At 45.3% G+C, this 25,592-nt stretch overlaps 1 protein-coding gene across 9 annotated transcripts in view; it reads left to right on the plus strand.

The window, feature by feature from the left end:
* CRHR2 (corticotropin releasing hormone receptor 2) overlaps positions 1 to 25,592 on the plus strand; it is a 244,887-nt gene that overhangs the window by 72,546 nt on the left and 146,749 nt on the right. The gene's annotated exons all lie outside the window — the stretch shown is intronic.

The raw sequence follows: 25,592 nt of genomic DNA on the forward strand, positions 1-25,592 counted from the left end.
CACAGTAAACTTTCTCTAAATACCCGGCTTTAAGATCTATGGCACAGTTATTCCTGCTCAGCGTTAGTTACATGCTGATTCCAGGATGACATGCTCACAAATAAATATTCAGATACTGCATGGGAAAATCTATTTGCAATAGTCATGTGAAATGGATCATCACTTGTGTCTAAATTGGAAACATTTATATGTGTGCATAGTAAAGTTGGGGTATGTTTGCACCACTTTTCAATAATGCCTAGAGATGTTTGGGTTCTGCATCAGTGACAGCTTGTAGCAAATGTCTAGAGAAATTCTACTCTTCTGTGTATTTAGCTATGGACCTGATCCTTCAATGCCTTGCTCACGTGAACAAAGACAGTTTGCAGGATGAGGCCTCGGTTCAAGACAGCATGTAAAATCAACTGCTTAATAATCAGCTTGCAGACTTTCCTAAATATATTTCAACAGGAAACTGTTAATTGTTAACCAGTCTGCTACAATTAAGATGCAATTACTTCTGGAATTTGAAAGAGATGTCCAGGAATACAGTCAGGGTATGTCTGATATTCCTGGAGGCTCATCTGCTGCCCATGTTTTGGCTACTTCTGCTTGATGTTTCACTTAGATAGTTGATTAAATGTACTAGGACACCCTTTGCAGCAGAACCCTGTCTGGGAGTAGATTGTGTACATTATGCAAATAGTGATATAAACACAGTCAACTGAATGTAACAGTACCTCAATCTCATGAATAAGGACCGTAGAGTGCAGGATTGCTTTAGAGATAATTTGCATTGACACAAGAGATTTCTACCCTAAAATGCTTAGTTCAGTTCTTTTCTGCTTGTGGCACAACATCATGATCCATTTTAAATCGAACCAAGAGGTACAGATAAGAAATAATTTGATGTTATTCCCCAGTAAGTGCTGGTGCTGCACTCTTATCTGGTTCTTTGGACTGTAGACAAAAATGCTCATACTGCAAAATTCACTACGTCAAATGTTTGTCTTAGCTATTATCCTGTTGACATGAAGAAGGAAGATACTTGGTTATTGGTTTGAGGGCTATTACCCCTTAGGAACCATTACATATTTTTGTGTTGCATATTTAATCTCTGTAAAGTCTTGGGAATCAAATGATGAAGTAGTGGATCTTGGTCTTCTAAACACAGTGGGTGAGATCCTCAGCTGGCTCAAATCAGTGAAGTACCACTAATCCTCTGAGCCAAACTGGTCTTAATGGAGTTACCCCAGAGGTGAATTTAACCCCCTAGTTGCCACCAAAAGAAGGAACACGGGGGAACATTGGGAACTCAATATATAATCCATATTCCTGAATCCTAATGCCTCAACTCCAGCCTTGCCTATTACAAAAACCCATGCTCTCAGGCAGGCAGATGCAGTAACAATGGAAACCCTCAAATGATCCAGCAGAATTGATCCAAAAGGCACTACAGACAAGAAGATGAAAACTACCCAGAGTCAGTATACAAACATTTCCATTCAGCTACAAGACAGAGAGAGCACCTTGTGATTGTAACTAAAATCTTCTCCTGTAAGATACCCTGTGATTTTTTTTTCCCTGAGAGCTATCAAGTGGCATTGCCAACTTTCAGATGGCTTAGTAAAGCAGCAGGTCCAGGTTTGCTCTCTTTATCCTGTGTGCTCCATTATGGCGGCAAATTCTTTTTTCCCTACGTATTTCATGAAGCCAAGACATGTTAACAAACACAGTTCTACTCGCCAATAAGTACCAACAGGAGCGAATTCTGTGGTCAGGGTGCTGGAAATTCCATTGCCAAGTTGCTTTTCATATACTGAGCTGCCATTGAATTTACAAAGAAATAAGACACCCACCTCCAATTAAAATAAAAGCCCTATCGGTTTATATACGTGTGTTTGTATGTATGTATATACACACATATATATATATATATATATATATAAATATATACACACACATATGCACACACACACACACACAGACACACACACATATATATATATATATATATACACACACACACGTATATAAACCGGTAGGGCTTTTATTTTAATTGGAGGTGGGTGTCTTATTTCTTTGTAAATTCGATGGCAGCTCAGTATATGTATATTCAATGGCAAAAAAACCCACATTAATGTGGACTTAAGCTAACTTGATGGCATGTCATTCCTTGATGCCATGGGGAGGTTTGAGCATTGGCCTCCTTAACCCAGGGTTGTGAGTTCAATCCTTGAGGGGGCCATTTAGGGATGTGGGGCAAGAATCAGTACTTGGTCCTGCTAGTGAAGGCAGGGGGCTGGACTCGATGACCTTTCAAGGTTCCTTCCAGTTCTAGGAGATTGGTATATATCTCCTTTTGCAGAATACTAGAGGGGTACTGTCAGTAGCAAGCTGGGATACGAGTTGGCTTTATTATCAACATAAATGCCAGGTTAAGTGACTGTGGTCGGTGTAGCTATGCTGAATGGTGGAGGCAGTAGTTAGCTCTGGTCAGTAGAGGGTGTCTGGGAGATGTGTGACATGTGTGACAGAGCTGTGATTGTGATATAAGATGTATGTTTTCCACCCTCCAAAGTGTGTGTGGGGGGAAGGGAAGCGATGCTGTTTGTTTTCAGAATGCAGCATGCCTCATTTCTATGGATAATTGGGCAGGTTCTGTCAGTAGTGGGGCAGAAGACTTTTATTTGAATGGATGCTATCAGCAGTGAGGTGGAACATGGCAGGACTTGAATGCTTTAATGATGGGGAAGTGAAAGTGTAGCTCTGAGATGGTATCCTGTGAAGAAGCGTGATGGGCTTTAAGAGGTTGTGAAGTGGTTCTTAAATTGTCCGTCTATTGTATTATTTCTCAGGCCGTGGCTAATGGTGAGCATACACCTTTTTGTCCTTGAACGGTGTTGGATGGAATCTTGTAAGGGAGAGTGAATGGGCTGTAAAAGGAGACAGACTGTGGGTATGTGTGTGAAGGGGACATATGGGCGCATTGCTGTACCAGGACAGAGTTCAGCTTGAAGGGGGGACCTTGCCTGTACATCTCCTAGTCTTCAGATGCTGAGTTTTGCTCAGCTCAGTGTCCTGCAAGGGGTCAACATTCCTCCAAGCAACCTTGACTCTGAACTAATAGAGGTGTGTGTGGGGGGGGTGTCATTCAATTTCCTAGTTTTCCTGGAGCCCCAGATCTAGTTTAATAGGAAAGGATGTGGTGTTGGCAAGAGTTATTTAAGCAGTTGTAGGTATCGTGTCCTGCAATTTGCATACCAAGGCAAAGCAGCCTGTAGTGAGCCATCCCTATGCCAGGGGTGCTCGGTGCTCTCCCGCTAACTTCTGCAACTGTGTGATCCGGGAATAGCCCAGAATCCATAGCCAGCATGGCATTGCCCGTATTTCTTTTCCTCACAGCAGTCAAGGTGCCTGTGCTTGAAGTCCAAACCTCTGCACTGTGTGTCTTTGGGAACACCACATTAATCTGTAGCCACTTGCTACACACTCCCCTCCCTCCCTAGAGCCGGAAAATACAGATTTTCCTCAAACAACCGGCCCAAGACTTGTCTACCACGTATTCTCATTGCCTAACCCCTCCCCATGCTGCCCACCCCGCAAGTCCTCTGCCTTAGGCGCATCCCCATCCAATGTAATAAAAGTTCTGGTTAGGTCGGCTGCTGAGTGTTCTGCTGTGTTCAGTGTAAACCTCCCCGTACCATAAAAACACCAGCTATTAAAACAGACAATGTGTAGCAAGGAACATTGCGCAGGTGTACAAAGGTTCAGACTAGAAATAGCAGCGGGGTCAAGGCATCCACATATTCCCTCAGACTGCCTAGGTAACCATAGAGTGGCTGCATAGAAACCCTCCCGTGCTCCTCTGCACATCCCTCCGCAGCATAGGAAGCTCTGAAAGGGAAGCAGTGGCCCATTCATCTCAGTGGATATTCTCAGCTGAATGAGAACACCCCCATGGAGATATACGCAACCTGAAATAACAGCTCTATCCGTCTCAATGGGGCTTTAGAGCCTATGACATGCAAAAAGCATACCCATCCTCAGGTCCCCATTGAAAGGGACAGAACGTCCCCAGATTCTGACTGACATGGGGGGTGGACACGCAGGGAGGAGACCTTAGACCCTCCCAAAAGGGCAACCTCCCCCGAACCTGGCTCAAATGAGAGGAGCAAGGAGGTGGGGGTGGGGTTCCAACCCCCGTAGATGGAGCTGGAGCCCCAGATCTTGGCATTCACATGGGGGCAGTGAAATGGGCTCAGATATCCCCAGATGCGCAAAGCCTCCCTTATCCCAGATGATAGAAATGTAGAGTTGGAAGGGACCTCAAGAGATCATCGCTAGTCCATTCCCCAGCACTGAGGCAGGACCAAGTAAACCTAGACCATACCTGACAGGTGTTTGTCCAACCTGTTCTTCAAAACCTCCCATGACGGGGATTCCACAATCTCCTTTGGAAGCCTATTCCAGAGCTGGACTACCCTTATAGTTCAAAAGTTTTTCCTAAAATCTAACTTAAATTTCCCTTGCTGCAGGTAAAGCCCATTGCTTCTAGTCCTCTACCTTTAGTGGACATGGAGAACAACTTTCAGAGTAGCAGCCGTGTTAGTCTGTATCTGCAAAAAGAACAGGAGTACTTGTGGCACCTTAGAGACTAACAAATTTATTTGACCATAAGCTCTCGTGGGCTACAGCCCACTTCATCAGATGCATAGACTGGAACATATAATAAGGAGATATATATACATACAGAGAACATGAAAAGGTGGAAGTTGCCCTACCCACTCTAAGAGGCTAATTAATTAAGATGAGCAATTATCAGCAGGAGAAAAAAAACTTTTGTAGTGATAATCAAGATGTCACATTTCAGACAGTTTGACAAGAAGGTGTGAGGATACTTAACATGGGGAAATAGATTTAATTTGTTAGAGTTGGTATGGCAAGTTCCACCTTTTCATGTTCTCTGTATGTATATATATCTTCTTACTATATGTTCCATTCTATGCATCTGATGAAGTGGGTTTTAGCCGATGAGAGCTTATGCTCCGATAAATTTGTTAGTCTCTAAAGTGCCACAAGTACTCCTGTTCTTTTTATGGAGAACAGCTGATCACCTTCCTCTTTATAAAAGTCCTTAACATATCTCAAGACTGTTTTCAAGTTCCCCTCCCCCATCCTCTCCCCAGTTTTCTTTTCTCAACTAAACATGCCCATTTTTAAATCTTTCCTCCTAAGTCAGATTTTCTAAACCTTTGATCATTTTTGTTGCTTTCCTCTGGACTCTTTCCAATTTGCCCTCATCTTTCCTAAGTGTGGTGCCCAGAACTGGACACAGTTCTCCAGCTGAGGCCTCACTAGTGCCGAGAAGAGTGGGACAATTACCTCCTGTGTCTTACATATGACACTCCTGCTAATGCACCCCAGAAAGAGATTAGCCTTTTTCACAGCTACATCACACTGTTGACTCGTATTCGATTTGTGATCCACTTTAATCCCCGGATCCTTTTCAGCAGTGCCAACACCTGGCCAGTTATTCCCCACTGTGTAGCTGTCCATTTAATTTTTCCTTCCTACGGGAAGTACTTTGCACTTGTCTTTACTGAATTTCATTTTGCTGATTTCCGACCAATTCTCCAGTTTGTCAAAGTCATTTTGAATTCTAATCCTGTCCTCCAAAGTGCTAGCAACCCCCTACCCCCCAGTTTGGTGTCATCTGCAAATTTTATGAGTCTATTTTCCACTCATTAGTGGGAATATTGAATGCTACCAGACCCAGGACTGACCCCTGTGGGATCCCACTAGACACAACCTCCCATTTTGAGAATGAACCATTGAAAACTACTCTTTGAGTACGGTCTTCTAACCAGTTGTGCACCCGCCTTCTAGTAATTTCATCTAGACCACATTTCCCTAGTTTGCCTATGGGAATGTCATGTGGGACTATGTTGAAATTCTTAGGCCTGGTCCACACTTATAAGGGGGTTCGAATTAGGGTACGCAAATTCAGCTACGTGAATAACGTAGCTGAATTCGAAGTACCCTAATTCGAACCACTTACCCGTCCAGACGCGGCGGGGTCAAAGTCCGCAGCTCCCCCGTCGACTCCACCACTGCCGTTTGCAGTGGTGGAGTACCGGAGTCGACCGCGGCACTTCCGGAGTTCGAACTATCGCGTCTATATCAGACGCGATAGTTCGAACTCCGAGAAGTCGAACTCGCCGCGTCGATGGGGCAGGTAAGTGAAGACCTACCCTGAGTAAAATCACAATCACATGAGAGGGGCAGGGAGGGGGGGTCCAGAACCCCCTAGAGGAGCAAAAGGCCCCCAAATCCGGGTGTACACACAGGAAGGGAGCATGTGAGGCTGACAGGTATCCCTGCCTCTATCCTCCCCTAGTCCCCCTGCCACTGTCTCACCTCTCCATTCCTTCTAACCCCCAAGGCTCCATCTCCTGAGCCGCTAACCTCTCTTTTCTTCTCTACTACTCTTCCCTCATTTATCTGCCTCCCTATAGCCCCCTCCTCTCGCTGCAGCCCAAACCTCTCTTTATCCTATTCCTCCTCTGCCTACCCCCTAATTACCCCTCCTTTCCCAGGAACCATTCACATGTCTTATTTTTTCCTCAACAATATTGAGAGATGCAGCGGGGTTGAGGGTGCAGGGGGGTTGAGGTGCACTGGCAAAGCTGGGGGTGCAGGGGATTGGGTGCACTGACAGAGCACAAGGTGCAGGGGTTGAGGTGCACTGACAAAGTAGGGGGTGCAGGGGATTGGGTGCACTGACAGAGCACAAGGTGCAGGGGTTGAGGTGCACTGACAAAGGGGGTGCAGGGGATTGGGGTGCACTGACAAAGCATGAGGTGAAGATGGTTGGGGTTCACTGACAAAGCATACGGTGCTGAGGATTGGGGTGCCCTGACAAAGTAGAGGGTGCAGGGGGTTGAGGTGCACTGACAAAGCATGAGGTGCAGAGGGTTGGGGTGCACTGGCAGAGCTCTGGGTTGCATCAAGACATCTGTTTAAAGGTCCATCTTTCTAAGGGTACATCTACACTAGCAGTGGCTTGTAGAGTACAGGCACTGCATGGCTAGCTAGCACGGGTATAAATAAATAGCATTATAGACAGTGGGGCATGGCTTAGGTAAGTAAAGCAGAATGCCTTACACAACCCCCAGGTCTGCACCCTACCTAGGCTCTCTACACACCCAAGCAGTACCTCCCACAACTACACTGCTATTCTAACTGTAGTGTCCCGCTGCCTCTCCCCTGCCAGAGCCTTTCACTGCAGTGTGTAGCTACACATGTAGTGCTTCTACTCTACTCACCGCTATAAGGATAGATCAGCCCTAGAGTCATTATGATCTGATGACTGTTTGGCAACATACTGGGAAGCTGATTCCTGGTTTCACTTCAGCAGGTTTCCACCTCCTGGAAACCTTCTTCATGACTGGCCCGAAGTACCGTTCTCATTCGCAGGCCCTGCGAGAGTGCACAAGGTGCTGTAAAAGGGGGACTTTCTGTCGCTGCACCTGCGCATGGGGCACATCTGGTTTTGGTCTTCGTAAGCTTAGTGGGCATCTCTGCGTTGATGTTCCTAAGAGAGAAGGGGCGAGAAGTGGCTGCGTTAGGAGATAGAGCAGGAGCCAACAGACATGGTTGTGTATCAAAATGGTACATGGGATGTCAAAGCCCCCAGAAGGCTAGAGGAGTATTTTGGGAGAAAATGAGTTAGCATAAATAATTGGGGTCTTAGCAAGTACAATTGTTTTCCTTTATCTCACAGCTCAATCAGTGCATCAGTGACAGCTTGTAGCAAATGTCTAGAGAAATTCTACTCACAGCTCAATTCACGTAGCTGAATTTGCGTACCCTAATTCGAACCCCCTTATAAGTGTGCTCCTGAAATATCAATATTTGGATTGGGATAGGTAACCAATGGATGCTCTCCCCATTAGAACCCCCACAGCTTCAGTGTGTATGTAAACTGAAGCCAGGAGAAGTTCTCACAGTTTTGTTAGAAGAATATAAAACAGGAAACTATCCTGACAGGACACCTGCTTCTTTAAGCTAATGATAGTTGTGTGCTTGTAGAGACCACTATTTACAAAACATACATTTGATCTCACCACTGCTGCAGACAATCATATATTGAATTGGCCTAAAAAGAGAAATTTTGTAACCAGCCCTTTAGGCTTAGATACCCTTTAATTGGACTACCCTAGTACCTGACTGGTTCCAGAATTTGTTTGCAGTCTTACCAGTAGTACAAAAATTTCTGAAATTAAATGGCAAAGTCACATATTCCAGAATATATATCAAATTGAAAATAATGCTTTTTATATAGCCTATAGGGTTTCTATTTTGTGTACTAAATATGATGTTTTGTGTTTTGTAACTAAAACCATTTAGTAATCCCAACCCCATTGTTTTATTGCCATAGAACTGTTATTGCTTTTATTATTATTGTTTGGTATGGGGTTATGTTATTGTTGCTTTTGTAATGGATGCATTTATCATTACTTGCCCAGTCCTAAACCTGCTAGATTTAATGCATAAGAGCGAGTGAAGCTAATAATTGTTAATGAACTTTATGGCAACAGTTGGAAAGAAAGGAAGTCAGGAGCAGTGATGAATGTGTATACGGATAAGCAGGAAAAGAGGGAAAATACGGTGTGCTTAAGACTTTGACTAGGCTCTTGGACCTAGACTTTGGATAAGTTTGTCTTCAGACTGTGTTAAACTTTGGTTCAACTTGTCTCTGTGTATAAGGGAAAGAGAGGAGGGGGACAGAGTGATGAAAGAGTGATAGAAAGTTGCTCCTGTGTGTCAAAAGGTAAAAGGAGTCACAGTGGAAAGTTCCCAAAATGGAACAGTGACTTTTCTGTATAAAGGGCATGTGAGGGCAGAAAGATGTGGTCAGGGCCCCAAAAAGAGGAACTAGACTTGGATAAAGGGAAACCAGAATATCTATTATATTATGACAGCTGAGCTTGCTTTTGGAACTACAGAAAAGGTGGTGAACCAGTTAAACCACCCCACGGCCCTAACTGGTTCTTAATCGGTACCATGAAAATAAGACCGGGTCTCTGGATAGAACTAGGTAATCTATGGACATTATGGTCCTTAGAACCCCCTCAACTCCAGTCCATCTGAAAGCTTAACCCTGGAGAAATTGTTATTGACCATGATCATATTTGTTGGGAAGATAACGGCCACATAACAACCCTTGCTTCCCAACCTCTTTGAATATTCACATTGAGGAAGTTGATGCCATTGGCATCAAAAGGAGGGAAATGTTAGGGATTTTAAGGGGTCCTACTTGCCCCAGACTGTGTCCCGCTTGCCCCAAGCTGAGTTAGCTGCCAGACCCCCACCCATAGGGTCAGAAGCAGACTGCATCCTAACCCCTGCCTTTCAGGCCCAGGCCTGTTAGCAAAACCCAATTGCTATATAGGACAAAGGTTAACTTCTGCAATTCTTGTTTGTCTATATAACGGGCACCAGGAAGTAAAGCAAAAAGAGGAACCAAGCGGCCCTAAGGTGCCCAGCTGTAATATGCAGAGTCTAGCTAGAGCTTTTGCAGAAGTAACCGCAAGCAGGGGTCTTACAGGCAGGCAGACTACCAACGAAAACTGCCCAGAAACAATAAAAGGAAACACCATGTATGGGAGAAAACTGAAGTAGCTTGCAAATGTCACAATTGATACTCCCAAATAAGGGTATTTTAAGTAAATGCTAATTTGCGGTTTTAACCTTTATAAGCTTGGTAAAATTTGTAACAGGCAGAGGGGAGTTTTAACCCTCTCCCTGCATGCATGCTTGTACTATAATAAAGGTGCCTCAGTGTGTCTGACCCAAAATCAAAGGCGTGGTCAATTTTTCCACGACAATTGTCATCAGTTAAGCAACTGCACCTTGAATGGGAACAAATTGTTGCTGCTTTTCTTTTGAATAAGGAATTGTTGAAAATGTTTCTGTAATGTAGGTTGTAATTAAGTGTATAAAAACAGGAGTCATTCTAGGAAATCATCAGTATTAGAGCCATATTCATGCTTTATAGCACAGTTCCTGTTCAGGTAATTATAGAACTGTTGATTTTATAAGTGGCTGCCCTGAATGCTGTACTGGTATTTCTACTTATGCTCCCTCCATCTCCCTTCAGCCCAGAAGTTGCTCCTATGAGCCCTTCTATTCATAGTTCAATTTTGCCTGATCTCCTTTTGTAAGAGGTTCTTCCGTTGGTTAATGGAGAGTTTTCTTTGAAAATTGAGCACCATGGTAAGAGATTTTCACCTTATGTTCTGGTAGCCTCACTCTGTGTCAGGGAGAGAAATGAAATACCCATCAATGCAGCTTGACCGATTAGGGTGAGTCGAGTGCCTTTTAAATACAGTTGGGTGCAATGCAGAGATACAGAAGATGTGTGGATTGGCAGGAGAGGGGGAAGGCAAGAGCTTCCATCAGTGCCTGAAAGCCAACCTGAAATTAAATCAGAATGACAATATACCAGAGCCTTTTTATTTGTTTAAAGTAGATTTTGAAGAGTAAGGCCTTGCCAAGAGAGAGATGGAGATAACATTTGGTTTTGCAGCAAAATGCACATGTCCCTCTCTCTACCCTGCAAAGTCAACACATCCACTGGACAGAAATCATTTCTGCAGAGACCCAACACTGTCCATCTGTCCCTCTGTCATTCTTGTCTTGCTTCTGGCAAGTGTTTTTCATTGGATTTTAAGGAAGGGAAATGAGCAGAGGTGCAATAAGAAAAGTTGACTTCCAACAACCCTACAGAATGCACTCCTTGTACTGGAAGGATAAGATTGCCCTGTACTTAGCCAAAGGGACCATGCCCTATCGGTGCTCTCAGGGTGAGCGGCATTGGGAGCAGCCTACGTAAGGGAGATGCCTTTAGAGAAAGCAGGTGCAGCTATAGAGTTAGGCTCTTCTTTGCAGCACTATAAATCAGGAGAAAGTCCAATGAAGTGGAATCCATGTAAAACTGGTGTGAGAGGAGAATCAGGCCATAATAGCTCATTTCCAAGGACGTTGCTGGGATACTACCTCTGTGACACCTGTTCTGCAGGTACAAACTGTGCTGCACTCAGAACAACTCTCCAGTCGCTGGCTGGTGTGCAGGGATGGGAACAGCAGGACCATTGCGAGGGGCCCTTGTCAGATAATACACCCTCAGGGCAGGTTGCTACATTGGCATTGCTGCCCAGCCTGCTTACCACCGGGCGTCCAATCCAAATAATGGCTGCCTTCTCCAGAGGTTGCATTTGGGATGGAGGAAGGGCCTCCGGCCGTGAGCAGCGCATCAGCACTACAGCAACCAGGATTCAGCCCAACAAAATCATTACAGCAGGTGCTGGAATAGGGGTGCTGGGGGTGCTGCCGCACCCCTGGCTTGAAGTGGTGTCCATCATATACAGGGTTTACAGTTTGGTTCAATGTCTCTCAGTGCCCCCACTGTACAAATTGTTCCAGTGCCCTGATCATTACTGCGGTTTGGGAAGTAAATTTGGATACTTTAAAGTTAAGTGAGATAATGGAGGGGAGTGATACAGGAGATGGGTGAAAAATAGAGAAGAGAATGAGGCAGAGAAGAGGTCAGTAACCAAAGATATGGAGAGAGGGGATGTAGATTCTTAGGCAGATGAGATTTATGGGTTAAGATCTGAGAAGAGACCCTCAGCTGGTGTCAGTTGGCTTGACTTCAATGGAGCTATGCACAGCTGAGGATTTGACCAATCATGTGGATATTCCCTTTGGTCGCTTGATAGTTTTAGATCAGGTTGTACTCTGGCTGTGATGGTCTGAGGCTATGTGTTTGAATTCATGCACAAATGTTGGGTGTCATTTTTTCCCCAAGGCTGGCTGGCTTTTTCTTTCTTTCTTTCTTTCTTTCTTTCTTTCTTTCTTTCTTTCTTTCTTTCTTTCTTTCTTTCTTTCTTTCTTTCACATAATTTTTGCTAAGATTGTCCTGATGGGTGCTGCAATTTGGAAAGCGCATGTTGGAAGCAACGTTTAAAAAGTGAATGAAAACAACCAATTTTTCACCCTTGTTTAATCATCACCCTTTGAAATGTGTAATCTCCCCATTGAATATAAAACTGCAGTTAATAGCATGTGGGTACACTAAGGAGATTATTAATAATGGGTTTCAATCATTTTTTCAGAATTTTCTTCAGCTAATCAAATGCTAATTGTGGTTTTGTGTTGGGTTATTAGGACGGTTTTCTGTGCGCTAATCAGATCATGCGTGATTAGGTTTCTGCTGATGTTGTGCAGACTCAGCAAATCTTCCAAAATCAGCGCCTGATCCTGTAGTTCAGATTCAGGCACAACTCCCACTGGGCTTGAGCTATGAGACTGATGGAATTCAGGATCAACTTCCGTGGTGTAACACTGATGGATACCAGCTGGGAATCCAACGAAGTGGGTATTCACCCACGAAAGCTCATGCTCCAATACGTCTGTTAGTTTATAAGGTGCCACAGGACTCTTTGCTTCTTTTACAGCTAGGAAACTGGTTCCTTGACTTCAGTGGGAGACTTGTCCTTGGCCACTCTGACTCAGACATCCAAATATTTAGAGAAGTGATTCTCAACTGGTTGCTCAGGGATCACTTCCCACTAGTCCCAGGGAAGGTGTCTGTGTCACGTTGGTGGAATATCTATCAGTCGTCAAGAAGCAGTGTTTGTCATTAGCCATAGGCTAAGACAGTCCAGGGCACTCTTCTGGTTTTCAGAGGCTTTTGGGACCATCTCAGTGGGTGTAGGAAATCATCCCTGCACTCTGCAGGGCTACTCCATATCTTCCTTTGTCAGGTGTTTCTTTGGTGCAAAGAGAACGGTGCTTCACTTTTTGATTGATCCTGGATGAGCAGCAAACACCTAGAATCAAACTGCAAAGCAGCCAAGAAACTGGGGAAGTGGACAATTCTGTGCTGCTGGATAATCTGGATAATTTTCTACCAGAGGGGTAGAAAATGAGCAGCACAGATACAAAAGGAGTGTGGGAGGAGGGGGAGGATCCAAAGCAAAATCTAGCACTACACGCACAACCCTGCCTGGGGAGACAATGAGGGAGAGAATGAACCACATGTGACAATACTCGTCCCCTTGGTTAGAGTTTGTCTATGCTGCCATAAAAGACCCATGGCCTGGCTGCGGCTGGCCCAGGTCAGCTGGCTTGGGCTGCAGGACTATAAAATTGTAGGCGTTCGGCTTTGGGCTGGAGCCCAGGCTCTGAGACCCTGCAAGGTGGGAGGGTCCCAGACCCCAGGCTCCAGCCTGATCCCAAACTTCTACATGGCTATTTTTAGCCCCGCAGCCCAAGCCCTGCACGCCTGAGTCAGCTGACCTGAGCTCTGACGCTCGGTGCTGCAGGGTTTCTATCACAGTGTAGACACACCCCTAATGCACTAGTGAAAGCTGTTGATTCTACGGTGATGAGGGCAGTATAAGAACCTCCATAGAACAGGATGAGTGGATATTACCAAATACCGGCACCCAGTATGTTATGCTCCTGATCCCAAATCTCCCATTGGGTTTAATGAGCTGTCGATAAGGTCCAGCGTGACATTTATTTCCTTCCTTAGCCTCCCCTGCTATTTCATGTAATCCAGCACTTGCCTGAGGGAAGCTTTGGAATTGGGATGAAGGGGGGAGCTGGCCTGCCCCGTGAGATCAGCTGACGGCAGTGGTTTACAGTGCATGTACCCCAGCCACCACCTCTAACGTAACAGAAAAGGGAGCCGCATAAAGACAAGTATATTCAGGGTGAATATACACCTGCAATTTCTCTGCTTGGCCCCTAGGTGTCACTTAGAGTGCAGGTAAAGTCAATCTCCTAAGGCCAAATGTATTGGTGATTTACACTGTGGTGTAAATGCCATGTGGTGTAAAAGTGGGTCAGAACACTGGTGTTGAGTAGTAGTCCTGATTTTTGTCCTCTGCTCTAATTAATAGGCTGTGCTGCCTTTGCCACTAAAGATGGGCAAAAGGGTTGCTGAGGTAGATGGTGAATCCAAATCAAGGGCTACAATGGGGAAAGGGAGCACCTGGAAAAAGCTATGGAAGGAACTCCAGTCTTATGCTTGCTGACCTCCGAGGAGCTGCTCCATGTGGCAGGAGCAGGGAAAGCTCCCCCAGAGCACCCTGAGGATGTGCGCTACAGTCATGGGGGGGGGGGGGTAACTGCAGGTCTTGCCAACCCACCTGAGCTAGCGTTAATTTAGCTAGCAGGAGACCCAATGGCGGTGAAGCTGTGGCAGTGCAGGCCGTGCAAACCTGCCTGGGACCCTGGGTAATTACTCGTGTGGCTAGCCAATGCTGGAACATGTGCTGCTGTGGCTTTACTGCTATCAGTATGGGAGATAGTTAGGAGACGTTCACTTGGGTATATCTGCACATGCTGCAGTTGTACCCTCCAATTGCATTGCAGACCTACCCTGAGTCCTGGGAAGAGCTGTTCCCCTGTAAGCTATTGGAAAACTGCAGTTAAGATCGCAGGAAAGCTTAGACATACAGGATGGATGAGGAGGAACTTCTCCTTGGGCACCAAGTACAGGAACCCACAAGGGGAGAAGCAATTCTCGATATAGTCCTGAGTGAAGCGCAGGATCTGGTCCAAGAGGTAACTATAACAGGACCTCTTGGAAATAGTGACCATAATATAATAAGATTTAACATTCCTGTGGTGGGAAGAACATCTCAACAGCCCAACACTGTGGCATTTAATTTCAGAAAGGGGAACTATGCAAAAATGAGGAGGTTAGTTAAACAGAAATTAAAAGGTACAGTGACTAGAGTGAAATCCCTGCAAGTTGCATGGACACTTTTCAAAGACACTATAATAGAGGCCCAACTTAAATGTATACCCCAAATTTAAAAAACACAGTAAAAGAACTAAAAAAGAGTCACCGTGGCTTAACAGCCATGTCAAAGAAGCAGTGAGAGATAAAAAGGCATCTTTTAAAAAGTGGAAGTCAAATCCTAGTGAGGTAAATAGACAGGAGCATAAACACTGCCAAATTAAGTGTAAAAATGTAATAAGAAAAGCCAAAAAGGAGTTTGAAGAACAGCTAGCCAAAAACTCCAAAGGTAATAACAGAATGTTTTTTAAGTACATCAGAAGCAGGAAGCCTGCTAAACAACCAGTGGCATAATGGGAAAACTACTTGAGTCCATTTAGCAACATCCCAGTCCTAGGAGATGCCTAAATAAACATAATGAACTGAATCTGCTGACCATCCAGGGATGCTACAAGATCCTTTTTTAAACAGGTTATTGAAGAAGTGGAAACGCCCATGATAAGGGCCAACATTTGTGGGTGACAGTGATGGGGCCATGTTGAACATAGCTTGATCTGATATCAGTGGTCACCGCTAGGTTTTAGGAGGCTGCTGGGGTCTCTCTGTTGTACTTTTTAACTTGTCAAAGGTGCCACGATCCCACGGAGCACTTCCCCCTTGTCATTATATGTCTAAATTACAGCTCTAAATCAGACATGCCAAACCTGTGGGGAAAAAGCAGAAATTGGGCTTGTTTTTGGCTTAATTGGCTTGTGAGTTGCTTGTTGGCTAGTTTTTGGCTTGTAGCTTCTTGCTTGTTGCTTCTTTTTTTTTGATTGGCTCCCGGCAAGCAGGAACAAGTGGGGGAGAGAGTCAGGGGTGCACAGCAGGCCCACCACAGACCCAGACTGCACGCCGGGGTATCTAGTCACATAGTTTTGGGGTTCTTAGGGATTGGCAGGGCGGCTCTAGGGGCCAGCGGCAGCAGCCAAGCGCGCGGCATCTGGGGAGGCTCCAGAGGCGTCGGTTGGCTCCTCTGCAGGGCATGCCGCGCGCAGTCCACGGAGCCGGCGGGACGCGGACCTGCGCGGGGCATGACTGCGGCGCGTCCCGTCTTTCAGCGGCTCGGTTGAGCTTGCTTGTTTGGGCCTTGTTTTGAAATGGGATTAGCTTGATTTTTGGCTTATTATGGAAGTTGGGGTGCTTATTTACTGCATGAAGGTTGTCAACTGTAATCTAAATATTAAGGGATTCTTGTTCCCTTTACGGTCCTCTTCAAGCATGTTTTGTTTTGCTCTTCCTTTCAGTTTTGTCCATGTTGGAATGTCAGCTAATCGTGGAATCCTCTGACAAGCTACAGGGGCTACTCCTGTTGACTTCAGTAACGCAACTCCAATGGCCTGGTTCTCCGTGGCCTTGTGCAGACTGGGAATAAAACATACCAGGGTGCAAGTCAGTGTGGAATCGGGGCCTAAAAGCCCCACCCTTAGGCTTGGTCTACACTGGTGGTGGTGGGGGGTCGATCTAAGTTACGCAACTTCAGCTACGTGAATAATGTAGCTGAAGTCGACGTACTTAGACCTACTCACTGTGTTGTCTTCAGTACGGTGAGTCAACTGCTGCCGCTCCCCCGTTGACTCTGCCTGCACCTCTCGCGGTGCTGGAGTACAGGAGTTGACAGGAGAGCGCTCGGGGGTCGATTTATCATGTCGAGACTAGACGCGATAAATCAACCCCCACTCTGGATTTAGACCAGTACAAATGAGCTCTGAACCTGGCCTTAGGAGGCCAGGGTCTGAGTTTCTTTCTGCTCCTGAGTCAATGCTGTATAATGCTGCTGCACTATCATGCTGGACTAGAAAATGGCTTTTAGACACTGAGCTAGATCAATTTTTTTGCAATTGCACACAGCATCAAGGATAAAAGGGAGCAGAGGCAGGATAATTTCTCTGATAGGAGAGTAAATACTCTGGTGAGAAGATGTTAAAGTGGCTTAGAAAGAGGATCTGCTCCTTCTGAAAGGCATTGGATTGCTCTTGCAAGCCCAGGGACTGACAGAGAGAGAGAGAAACAATGGAGGGAAATGTACATTGGAGGATGTGGATTCATTTTTGGTCCTTGGTGATGTGACAATAGATTTCACAGACACAAAATATACCTAATTATCCTTAAGGTTCAGGGTTTTAAAAAGAACTAGATAAGTTCATGGAAGATAGATCCATCGATGGCTATTGGCCAGGATGGGCAGGGATGCCACAGAATGCTCTGGCTGTCCCTACCCTCTGTTTGCCAGAAGCTGGGAGTGGGTGACAGGGCATGGATCACTTGATGATTCCCTGTTCTGTTCATTCCCTCTGGGGCACCTGGCATTGGCCACTGTCAGAAGACAGGATACTGGGCTAGATGCTCTGACCCACTATGGCCATTCTTATGTTATGTAAAGTTGGAAAGAGAGACCATCCAAAAATTCACTGAAAATGCTGACTGGCACTTTCTCCTTTACTTTACATATATTATTTACAGCTCAGGCATGGAGAATTATTAATAACAATATATTTGTATTGTATTGTGGTAGATCCTGGTAGCCCCAGTCATTGACTAGGTCCCCATTGTGCTAGGCACTGTACAAATGCAGAAAAAGATGTTCCCTGCCCCAAAGAGCTTATAATCTGAGCATAAGGCAAAAGACAACATGTGGATGCAGGCAGACAGCTCTCCCCTGCTCTGCCTTTCCCCGCCCCCATTCCACCCCTTCCCCCAAGTCCCCGCCCCCGCCCTGCCTCTTTCTGGCTTCCGACCGCTCCCCCAAGTGACACCGGGAGCTGGTGGAGTGGAGCGGGGTGGGCTGGGGCCAGGTCGCTCGCTGCTGCTCGCTGCCCCGAAAGGATTCCTCTGTGGCAGACAGGGAGCGAAGAGAGGCTTGGGAACTTCAGGCCCTACTGCAGAGCCTGGATATCACGCAGGCAGTTGTGCTAGTGAGAGATTAGTAATTGATTTTTCTATCCAATCTCAGATGTAAAAAAAAAAAAAAAAAACAACTGGGAGTTTACTACTAATCAGTTTCTAATTGCAGGATTGTGACACGGGATAATAATAGTCCGTGCCTCTCTTGTAGCCCATGTGTTTGCAGGTCTGAAAGAGCACAGGGCACATTCATTAATTCTCACGTCTCTGCAAGCTCCGTAAGCATGCCCAGCATTTTACGAGTGGAGCAACTGATGTACACAGAGCTTAGGACTCACATTTTCCAACACGTCTGCTGATTTTTCAGGGCCTTGGTTTTCGGGTGCCTAACTCGAGGACACCTAGAAACTGGTTGTTCAGAGGTGCTGAGCACCTGCAGTTCCTGTCTGAAATCAGTGGGAGTGTTGGGCGCTCAGAACTGCGGAAAATTGGGCCATCGGTATGTCAAGCTGGGACACCTCAATAATTGAGGTGCCCAGAATTAGTAGATGCTTCTCAATGTTGACCTAGGAAACTTACCCACAGTGCCGATTCACAGATCCCAAGGCCAGAAGGAACCATTGTGATCATCTAGTCTGACCTCCTGTGTAACACAGGCCATATAACTCCCCCCAGAATAATTCCCAGCACAGATCTTTTTTAGATAAACATCCGATCTTGATTTAAAATTGCCAGTGATGGAGAATCCACCACGACCCTTGGTAAATTGTTCCAATGGTTCCAAGTATCAGAGGGTAGCCATGTTAGTCTGTATCCATAAAAACAACAAGGAGTCTGGCGGCATCTTAAAGACTAACAAATTTATTTGAGCATAAGCTTTCGTGGGTAAAAAAACCCACTTCTTCAGATGCATGGAGTGAAAATTCCAGATACAGGCATAAATATATATTGGCACATGAAGAGAAGGGAGTTACCTTACAAGTGGAGAACCAACGCTGAAGGCCAATTTACTCAGGGTGGATGTGGTCCACTCCCAATAATTGATGAGGAAGTGTCAATACCAGTAGTGAGCCAGCCATTCCCAGTCCCCATTCAATCCCTATTCAGTCTCTATTCAAGTTCCAGTGGGTTAATTATCTCACCCCTAAAAATTCTCAGGCCCATGCTGTAACTACTAGACTACGTCCCTTCATTTTTAATGATGAGCCTCTGTGACCTGCTGCTGCCTGCTTCCCATTCAGCTGTGGGCGCTCTTCCCCTATGAGTGTCATAGGTAGTGGATGGCTCTGAGACTGTAGGGGCTTCCTTGTACACAACCTATAAGGGACTCCATGCAGAGAGAGAGATGAGATGGCTGGAAGATACGGCTGCATGCTCCACAGAACAGCCCCTACAAATACTTCCTGAGGAGAGTGAGATGGGCAGGGAGGCTGAGGTGACATGGGGGACATGCAGAGCACGAAGGGAATTGAGTGAATTCATTGTTAGGCTTCCCAGAGGTAAATTTTCTTGAGTCAGTTTTGCTGGCAGTCTGACTGGGTAAAATGGATTGTTTTTCTCTTCATTTTTAGATGCTTGGGGCTGGCACTGGGTTTTGCAGGTGGCAGCTGTTGGGAGGTGCCCGTCCACAGGACATGCCAGGAGCGTTTTGTCACCCAGGTGGGGTTTCCGCACCCTGGTTATTGGAGTTGATACCAGCACCTCATGACAAAAGATTGGCTATGGGAGCCTGCAGGGCTGGGCCCCAAAGGTCTTGTTTCAAAGTGAAGAGGCCGCAGAAGGCCAGACCTTGGGTATGAGCTAGCTAGAGTGCTGACAGCACATGGCCCCCATGCCACAGGGCTCTGTGCAGCGGGTCACTTGACACATGCCTAGGGATGACTCTGAGTACAGTGTTAATTTGGCTAAGCCATAGAACCAGCCTGGCAAACCTTCATGGCTTGTTAGCGCCGATCAAGTTTCCTCATCTATGTTATGTCCAGGTTTCCATGAAAGCTGAACCTAGGCACATTGGGTCAGATTCATATATTTGTAGAATTAAAGGCCAGAAGGGACCAACGGATCATCTAGCCTAGCCTCCTGCATATCACAAGCCATTCAATCGCGTCCAGTTATCCCTGTATTGAGTCCAGCAACTTGTGTGTGACTAAGTCATATGTTGTATTCGGTTCCTGCGTAAGTGGATACAATTCCACAGCAGCCAGTGGAGTTACACCGGGATTACAGTTGGCTCAGTAAGACTAGAGGAGCCTCATTTTAAGCACCAAACAAGAGGAGAGAGTGTATAAACTGCTTGGCTCTGTAGCGTGCCTCCCAACACTCAGCCCCGGGGACGGCAGCAGCTGATCCAAATGCAGTGCCTTGCATAAGTGACAGCATTTCCCAACGCAGTCCTTTTCCTGAAACCCTTTTGCTGAATTTACTGGCAGAGGTCACGTGTCGAAAGTTTAAAACAGGAGTCATTAAAATGGGCCTTCTCTGGGAGGGCCTGAGGGTCAAACACATTCATGCTTGTAGATGTTAAGAGTTCATTTAATTAAAAAAAAATAAATCATAGGCTCAGCACGGCCCTTAGATGTTCATCCTGGCCAATTCTAAGCTTCACCATTTCCTGTTAATATTCCAGACACATTTATTGTATCGTGTAAAACTCAGTTTAGCAGTAATAACAATGAGGAAAATATTTCCATGCTTGTATACTTGCAAAGGTCTTCAGTGTTTTCTTTTAAATCCTTCTACTAATACACTGTTAGGTAAGCAATAGATCTAGTTAGATGGTTTAGGGTGTGTGTGTGTGTGTGTGTGTGTGTGTGTGTGTCTCTCGAAAGCATAGAGAATGGACAAATGCTATCTTGCCTTTATACGGGTAACTTTCTGGTGGCATTGTATTGTGGATGTGAAAAAAGTTTTCAGTCAAGATTTTGAAAAGAGAATAGTTATTTTGGTACCTCCATTTTGAGTGGTCAACTTGAGATGCCATAGTGGGGTGTGATTTTTAAGAGGTTGGTTGTACATATTTTTTAATTGTTTACTTTTTCTCAAAAGTGATTCCCCCCCCTCCCCTGCCATTTTCTTTCACTAAGACTTAGACTCCTATATCATTTTGAAAATGTTGCTTACCACTCTTTGAACATTCAGCCCTTTAAAAATGTCTTCAGTTGAGCATCTGGCATCACTAGTCCCATTTGGAAGTCTTGGCTTTGATGTCTAAGAACGACTATGTTGCAGGGTGACATATCACATCAGACCAAGGCAGCCCATTCTCTTGGTTTTTATAATCATTCTTTAAATGACATATTGATTCTTAAGAAAAGTTTCACTCGTTGTTTTAACTATTACTTTGCCAGTACTCCAGGGCAGAGACCTCATCTTTCTATCACTATTGGAAAGCACCTTGCATGCTTTTGAGTGGTGTGAAAATAATAATAGTAATTTAACTGGAAGATGAAGGGCATCTGGGAATCATAATGTCTGATTTTTGTCATTTCTTTTCAGTTACTCGGAGCTAAATGTAGAGACCAGACATTTTCAGCGATGTGGGATCGATCAGTTTTGTCTGGTCTCCAAGGCAGGGATTGGCAATGAGAGGCAGAGTGGTGATGGATGCAGAAGAAAGGCAAGGGATGAGGGAGCGCTGGGGTGGCGAGAATGGGCATGCGGAAACCCAGAGGAGATTGACTGCTAGAACCTGGGGAGAACGTGAGGTACATAGGGGAAAGCAATGTAGAGGAAAATATAGGCTAGACTTAGAAGGGCTCATACATGAGGGATGAGGGAAGGTGGGTCTGCTGTAGAATATTTTAGGAGTAGAAAATGGCCATCCTAGGGGAGGATCTGGGAACAGTATCATGGGTGCAGAGCATGGTTGACATGGCTGACTTGGATTGCTCAGTGGGTTGCTCAGGGTCGTGGAAAGGCTGGAGGAGAAGAGAGAACTGAAGGAGTGCTTAACGAGCTGTAGGAAGAGCCAGGTGAAGGGGTGGTCATTATGGGAAGGCGTAGGCTGGAGGAAAGCCTGTGGGAGGGGGAGATGGAAAGAGTAAGGAGCTAGAGGCATAGAGGAACAGTGTGTGGGAGCTGAAGGAGATAACTGACAGCACGCATGGCAAGCCAAAGCAAAGCAATGGGGAAAGTACAAAGGGTCAGGCAAGCAAGCTGTCAGCGGGGAGAGAGACAAGGAAGGCACAATCATCTGAACTGCAATTTCAAAAGAACAGCAGCTGGGAAGGGGGAATTGTTAGTTAAGCTCAGGATTCAAAGAACGAATGCAATAAATGTTTTATTGCAGTTGGCAGGGCCGGCTTTATGAACTGTGGGACCCAATTCGAATACCCGTCGGCAGTCTGGGGCTTCGGCGGCACTTTGGCGGCGGGGGGTCCGCTCCGGGTCTTCCATGGCACCGAAGGACCCCCCCGCCACTGACAAAATGCTGCCGAAGACCCCGGGAGTGGACCGCCACCGGGTGAGTAAAAAAAAAATTAAAAAGGTGCCTAAGGTGTGGGGCCCGATTCCAGGGAATTGGGGGAATCGGCCTAAAGCTGGCCCTGGCAGTTGGGGTTGCACAGGCAGGGAGAATAGCCACAATTAGCAACCGCGGCGCAGCCGACGTCTCCAAGCGATGAATACAGAATCCCATGCGGAAGCGAACGTGTCTGTGTGAGAAGCAAAGGGAGGCGTGTGATTTAGTTAGATCACTTGGCACTCGTCTGAGTGAAATGGACCCCCACCTAGGACTCAAACAGAATGCTTTCTCCTTCTGTGCTAATAGATAGGGCAGGAGTTATTCCAACTCACATCATTATTATTTATTATTTATATTAGCTTAGCACCAAGGAGCCCCAGCCAGGGACCAGGACCCCGCCGTGCTAGGTGCTGTACAAACACGGAACAAAAACACAGTCCCCATCCAAGAGCTTTACAGTCTAAGTATACGTCCAGAGACAGATGGGTAGAGACGAAGGGAGACCACAATGAGACAATCTTGGTCCGTGGGATGGGCAGCAGCCGAACTGCTGGCAAGTGTTTTGTAGGCGTTATGGCAAAGGAGAGTTTTGAGGAGGGATCTGAAGGTGGATAATAAGTGGCTTGGTGGGCGTTTAATGTGAGGGCCTCCCAAGCGTGAGGGGCAGCATAGGAGAAAGCACAATGGTGTTTATTTGAAATTTCAGTAAGTAGGCAGTGGAGGCTGGAGTCGTAGGCTAGGCAAAGGCAAACATCACTAGCTCGATGAGCAAATGAGCCAATACATAAGGTGGGGATTGACTGTGAAGGCCCCTGAAAGTGAGGACAAGCAGCTTATGTTTGACGCTTCCTCTTTGATCTTCTCTAGCCTGCATTTGTCTTGCTTTCAGAGAGTTCTGTTGATCTTGTGAGTGCATGTCCTGGTGCCTGGATCAGGCGACCGACTGCTAGGACCAACTACACCTAGTTCCAACTCTGATACTGCCCTGCCAAGTGACCTTGGGCAAGCCACTTAAGTCTTCTGTCCTTCAACCTAGCCATCTGTAAATGGGCATAGCAATAATTAGAGATGAGCCTCATAAGAACATAAGAACATAAGAAAGGCCGTACCGGGTCAGACCAAAGGTCCATCTAGCCCAGTATCTGTCTACCGACAGTGGACAATGCCAGGTGCCCCTGAGGGAGTGAACCTAACAGGCAATGATCAAGTGATCTCTCTCCTGCCATCCATCTCCATCCTCTGACGAACAGAGGCTAGGGACACCATTCTTACCCATCCTGGCTAATAGCCATTTATGGACTTAGCCACCACGAATTTATCCAGTCCCCTTTTAAACATTGTTATAGTCCTAGCCTTCACAACCTCCTCAGGTAAGGAATTCCACAAGTTGACTGTGCGCTGCGTGAAAAAGAACTTCCTTTTATTTGTTTTAAACCTGCTGCCTATTAATTTCATTTGGTGACCCCTAGTTCTTGTATTATGGGAATAAGTAAATAACTTTTCCTTATCCACTTTCTCAACATCACTCATGATTTTATATACCTCTATCATGTCCCCCCTTAGTCTCCTCTTTTCCAAACTGAAGAGTCCTAGTCTCTTTAATCTTTCCTCATATGGGACCCTCTCTAAACCCCTAATCATTTTAGTTGCTCTTTTCTGAACCTTTTCTAGTGCTAGAATATCTTTTTTGAGGTGAGGAGACCACATCTGTACACAGTATTCGAGATGTGGGCGTACCATGGATTTATATAAGGGCAATAATATATTCTCAGTCTTATTCTCTATCCCCTTTTTATCTATCTCCCCTCAGTGAGAACTTTGACCAAATCCCTCAGACTTTGTAGCTAAGGCCCATCTGTGTTAGGTAATCACTTACCTCACAAGGGCATTGTGGTAGATGCCTCATTACTTAGGGTGAAATTTTACTCTAACTTATTCCCTGGGTCACTTTAATTTCATTGAGGGCTAGATAGGATACCTCAGAGGACAGAATTTGGCTCTTAATGTTTATAATGCCATTTAAAATCCTTTTAGAAGATTGCTAGAGAAAGGCAAAATGCTGTAATATGTAGAATTTGTTTTTAATCTATTGCCATCATTGGGAGTGTAAAAAGCCAGAATTAAATTCTTTCAGTAGTAAAAGGTACTTTTACTCCCTGAATATCAGTGCAAGGTGAATTAAAATAAGCATTCCTGGTATGGCCTAGAAACAGTCATTAAAGTTAGAGATGGATTTGGAAAATAGCTATTTATATGAGACAGATCTTCATAGCTGCATATACAAAAATATACACACACTTGCAGGTCTAATCTGCACATGTAACTACCATGGTTCCACATACAGATGATCCCTTGGCTACATAACCATGAATTTGCATGCCTTATCACCTCTTTGCATGCAAATTAATGGAGCAATTGCATGCAAATGTTTGTATGTGCAAAAGTGCATGCACAGTCTTAAAAAATCTGGTTTCCTAGGTTATCCAGTCTATTTCACTGCAGTGCGGGACTGGTTCCCATGTTACATGTTTTAGTGCTATGCATAGTCTGGTTTCAAATATCCCACAAAGTGGGGCTTCTGCCCCTTTCCGTGGTGCAATTGAGAGGAGCCTTTGAACTGCCCTGACTGGGAATGGAGGAATATTTTTGGTGAACAGAATTTCATTTTGTAAATACTGATATAGTAACATTGCAATATGAAAATGACTTGTCAGATATAGAAACACTGTAGCATGTTAGTGATAAACATAAGTTCTGAGACCCAGGTGCATTTTTAAGGATTATGATGTTAGGAATTTATGAAGGCTATTTTCTTTTTCCTCTACAATGGCACCCTAATGCCAATCCAAAACCAAGTTCCAGTATGTTGACTCTCCTACAGATTTCTGCCTGCTTGAAGTATGTGGTGTGTTTAATGTAGCTGCAGCGTCTCTGAGCAGTGCAGATGAGTGATGTAATACATCAAAGACGGGGGATGCTGAAAGGCAGAAGAATCAAAGGGAATAGAAATGGATTGGGGTGAATATAGATAAAATAAAGGACACGTCTGGGCTCATGCAATTAGTGGAAGAATAGATTTTGGTTTGTGGTGTGTTCAGGATGAAGGTGGGTTGTGAGAGACGGAAATATGAGAAAGAATTGGGGCATCGAGTTTTTACTGTGCACCATAGGCAGATTTTCCCTTCTCTTCAACCTTCTGAACTAGTCCTGTTGCCACTGACCACGGTGATCAGCTAACATGGATCAGACATTTTTTTGAATCACACCCGGAGATGCCGCGTTAGTGGTTTGCCATATCAGTGTAAAAGGGTTCCCAGTAATTCTAAACAGTAGAGTAGTTATTACCATGAAAGTCTTGCTTGAGATGCAGAGTTTAGGTGTCTGACCTTTTGGATTTATTTAGGCCTGGATTCAATTTTTCCAAGTGCTAATTTTTCAATTACGTTG

The sequence above is a fragment of the Mauremys reevesii genome, linkage group 2, assembly GCF_016161935.1.
Source record: "Mauremys reevesii isolate NIE-2019 linkage group 2, ASM1616193v1, whole genome shotgun sequence".
Classification (NCBI taxonomy): Eukaryota; Metazoa; Chordata; order Testudines; family Geoemydidae; genus Mauremys; species Mauremys reevesii.